Source organism: Leptopilina heterotoma, unplaced genomic scaffold (genome assembly GCF_015476425.1).
Source record: "Leptopilina heterotoma isolate Lh14 unplaced genomic scaffold, ASM1547642v1 Lhet_569, whole genome shotgun sequence".
Classification (NCBI taxonomy): domain Eukaryota; kingdom Metazoa; phylum Arthropoda; class Insecta; order Hymenoptera; family Figitidae; genus Leptopilina; species Leptopilina heterotoma.
The window spans coordinates 317,667-322,734 of NW_025111126.1; positions in this window are offsets into that span (position 1 = coordinate 317,667).

Below are 5,068 nucleotides of genomic sequence, written 5' to 3' on the forward strand. Positions count from 1 at the left end.
TAACTCTAAGTTAACCCGGGGCGAGTGCCGAAAACAGCCAATGTAAATTTTAAGTATGATAGTCAAGAATGAAATATCTTTTTTGTCCTACTTGCACGGAAAGTATGTCATTTCGGGCACTTAGAGCAGGCGCAAAGTAACTCATTACCACCCAGGGGTAGGAGAAGCGGACGCAAAATATTTTGCGCCCGCTTCCTCTACCTCCGAGCAGGCAGAAGAGTATTTTGCGCCCGCTTCCCCTACCTTCGAGCAGGCAGAAGAGTATTTTGCGCCCGCATGTTAATTATTCGATTTTCTTCATTAAAATGTGATATTTTCGAGTTTCTTTTTATGTTGACTATAAAAATGCAAACATTTTCAACTTGTTTTATTTTGTCTAGAAAAATGTGCAATTTTTTTCGATTTTCTCTAAAAAAAATTATGACACTGTAACGAATCTAAAATTCCTCGAAGAATTTATTCCGTAATAAAAAAAAAACAATTTTCTTTTAAAATACAAAAATTTAAATTTATTTTTGATGTCAATGAAATTATAAATCTTGTCGGTTATTATCATTTACATTATACTTTCCGTCACATAAATTTCTCGACCATAAATTCCGGATTTACACCACACACACAAACACTTACATACACACACAAAAGATCAATATAAAAAAACTGCGATACGTTTAACAATCAAAAAATTAATAGAATGATCAGAGAGAGAATCAGTTAATCATTACTTGACTCACCCTATAAATGCAAAGTCGTTGCAAGTGAATACGTTTTTGTGCTTTGGCTTTTGGAGTTATGCTCGATGTCAACGCAGTCCAGAAATCGCCTCGCCGGATTTCAGGAACCAGGGGCTCGCGCCGAAATTAACAAATCAATTTCTTGTGATTCGTAGTCAGGAAATAAATTCAACTCCGTATTCTCAGGCTACAGTCCCAAAACGGATATTGGTGAGCATCGAGGAAGTATATTTGCGAAAAAAAACACAATTCGCTAACGATTGCGTGTCGAACAACTCAAAGTGCAGCAACTATTTATGCACAGACCGCTATAATAATTGAATCAATCACAGAATTAGAATTAATTTTCTCCTTTTTTTTTAATACAATTTTTTTTTTACAAAATATTATATTTACCCCAATCGGGCGTAGAGTAAAACTTAGCGTCGGCTCGCAACAAGCGATCGACACACTTGCAACTGTCTCAACTTATGGAGCCAAGGGCTCTCTGATCACTGATATGACGAAAATTCGTTTTTCGCCTTCTCTACACGATAGCCCGCCCTACCCTCTCTCCTTATCACCATACCTCACACCTCATTCTTACATCATACCTTACAACACATTTGGTTTTGTTCACATTTCGGTTATAAAAATTGGCAATTACTATATTTCCAGAATACATTGTTTTCTTATTTCTATATTAAAACTTGTATCATTATAGACTTCAAAGAGTTAACATTTATATAGAGTTTAATTTTTAACTAATATGAGCGTTTAATCGTTCGTGCCCTCAATGACATGCTTTCCATGCAGTTAGGACAAAAAATTATGTTAGCATCAAGGGCGCAAAGGTGATTACGACTCTGGCGAAATTTCGGGACCTCAGGGAAACTTTCTCTCCCTCGGTTTCGCCTCGGGCGCGAAATTGTGTCCCCTCGGTCCCTTTATTTCGCCATCGTCGCAATCACCTATTTTGCGCCCTTGATACGAAAATAACTATTTTGTCCTACCTGCACGGAAAGTATGTAATTTCGGGCACTTAGAGCGGGCGCAAAGTAACTCATTACCACCCAGGGGTAGGGGAAGAGTATTTTGCGCCCGCATGTTAATTATTCGATTTTCTTCATTAAAATGTGATATTTTCGAGTTTCTTTTTATGTTGACTATAAAAATGCAAACTTTTTCAACTTGTTTTATTTTGTCTAGAAAAATGTGCAATTTTTTTTCGATTTTCTCTAAAACAAATTATGACACATTTGGTTTTGTTCACATTTTGGTTATAAAAATTGGCAATTACTATATTTCCAGAATACATTGTTTTCTTATTTCTATATTAAAACTTGTATCATTATAGACTTCAAAGAGTTAACATTTATATAGAGTTTAATTTTTAACTAATATGAGCGTTTTATTGTTCGTGCCCTCAATGACATACTTTCCATGCAGTTAGGACAAAAAATTATGTTAGCATCATGGGCGCAAAGGTGATTACGACTCTGGCGAAATTTCGGGTCCTCAGGGACACTTTCGCTCCCTCAGCTTCGCCTCGGAAGCGAAATTGTGTCCCCTCGGTCCCTTCATTTCGCCATCGTCGCAATCACCTATTTTGCGCCCTTGATACGAAAATAACTATTATACAACTCAGGCGTATTATGGTCACTTTATCTAACTGTACAGGCGCGTGCTAAGTTCCCCCTTATAACCCAGCAGTCAATAAAGTAACCATTATAACCATTAAATCTGTTCACGCATCCATGTACCATAATTAGTTGCCATAATTTTGTTATACTTACAAAATTGATAGTTGAACTTATAGAAATGTTTTTGTTTAATTTAGGATTTAAAAATCTAATTCAGGAAATTTATGCAGTAATTTATGGTAATTTATGTGGTCATTTATAAAAATTGTGAGGTAATTTATAATATTATTACAAAACATAATTCAAGATTAGAAAAACTAATGCAAGAAATGTTTAGTAATGTATGCGGTAATTTATAAACTTTTTGAGGTAATTTTTATTAAATAAAAGAACATTTTTAAAACTAATTTTGGAAATTTATAATGTAATTCATGTGGTAATGTATAAAAATTAAATAAATAAATAAATAAAATGGAAATCAATTCTTAGCAACTTTCAGAAATTTGTACGGTAAATTTTGAAAATTTATAAAGTAATTAATGTCAAAACTTACTAAAATTATGACAGTTTAAGTAATTTTTATTTGTATAATTTTATTTGGACACAATTACAAAAATTGAGGACGTGGAACGGATAATTGCCTGTAACGCATGGTATAGTCCCTGGATAACTGCTTGTAACGCATGGTCGAAAGGGACTATACCAGTCAGACATCAGTGAGCGCCTCTAGGCCTCTCACTGATGTCTGACTGGTATAGTCCCTTTCGACCATGCGTTACAAGCCCTCAATTGTAATTGTACACCTGTTTAAACCACAAGTTCAATAAAAGACAAAAAAGGGCTTCACAATGACGCAAAATAAATACTGTTTTTAAAAATAAATTATTAGCAATTTTCAATCAGTTTCAAATTTCTGTCATTTAATTATATTGACTGAAATAATACGACTATTAGGGTGGTTCTTATTTGGGCGATGTTTCCAAATCTTCGGTCTCACCCCAAAAAATTAATCAAGGTATAAAAAAAATTTTCCTGAAAGTTTAAAGCAAATCGAACAATATTAACACGTGCCTCTAGTCGGCTGAAATTTTAAATGGAAAATACATGTAATTTTTCGTGGAAATCACAAAAAGTTTTTTCTAGCTTATACAAATTTATTTACAATTCTCTAACTTTGGGTTCTTTTAGTACATGATAAGAGGTAAAACTTCCAATTTTTCCAAATTTTTTTGAAAGTATTTGCTCCATTTACAAGCTTGATGAATATGCCGCTATCACAGTAAACAGGACTATATATTAACCCTTAGATGTATACATTTATTCATTCATTTAAATTTGACAAAACTCGGTACTGGGGGGTTTTCGGGTAGCTGATTACGAATCGGAGGTCATTTTGAAAAATTCAAAATGGCGGATCCAATATGGCGGACATAAACAATAAAAAGTCGTTCACTTGGACTGAAACTTAATACTCGGGGGTTTCTGGGGTCGCTAATTACGAATCCGAGGTTAGTTTTAAAAAATTCAAAATGGCGGATCCAATATGGCGGACATAAAAATAAAAAGTCGTTCAATTGAAATGAAACTCGGTGTACTCAGAGGTTCTTGGGGTCGCTGATTACAAATCATTTTGAAGAAATTCAAAATGTCTAAGTCAATATCGCGGTTATTCTTACTCGTTCTGAGCTTTTTTAAGATTTTAAAAAGAAAATTTTTGAATGCCATTGAAGGTTGAGTATCTATGCCTTTCAGAAGAGAGAAAATGTTTTCTGGAATTTCATATAAATAGTTGACTAAGAGGTCCTTCTTAGTTTTAATATGTGCCATGGAAAATGGACTACAAACATATTCATCAAGCTTGTAAATGGAGCAAATACTTTCAAAAAAATTTGGAAAAATTGGAAGTTTTACCTCTTATCATGTATTAAAAGAACCCAAAGTTAGAGAATTGTAAATAAATTTGTATAAGCTAGAAAAAACTTTTTGTGATTTCCACGAAAAATTACATGTATTTTCCATTTAAAATTTCAGCCGACTAGAGGCATGTGTTAATATTGTTCGATTTGCTTTAAACTTTCAGGAAAATTTTTTTTTATACCTTGATTAATTTTTTGGGGTGAGGCCGAAGATTTTGAAACATCGCCCAAATAAGAACCACCCTAACGACTATACATTATTTACTAAAAAAAATATTTTTTTTTGATTTATTATGAAATATGTGAAGGCTTTACAATGACGATTCTGTGATTCCCTGCACAAAGTTGACGCTTTAAACGCAAAAGAAATAAAAAACAGTATAAATTTTTTTTCTGTCGTAGTGAAACACTTGAGAGAACTGAATTGTTGTTTGTACTAAAGAATATTGAAATTCTGATTTTATTTTTATGAAATATTTCAATTTTTTAAAAAGGCTTCACCATGACGCACAAAACTGGGGACAAGAAATAACATCAGAAAAAGATATAAAAAATAATTATTTTACAAACAATTTTATTTCTCTAATTTTACACACTTAGATATTAAAAAATGTTATCAATCATTATTTTTGTTTGAGAATTTTACTAAAAACATTTATTTTTGTTTTGTAACTTATCCTGGGGACAGGCTTTACCATGACGATTTAGCTCTTTAATTTTCATTTTAAAAAAATATTTAATCTTATAAATTAAAGTGGCTATAAGTTTTTGTTTGCAATCCCTAGAGGTACTATTT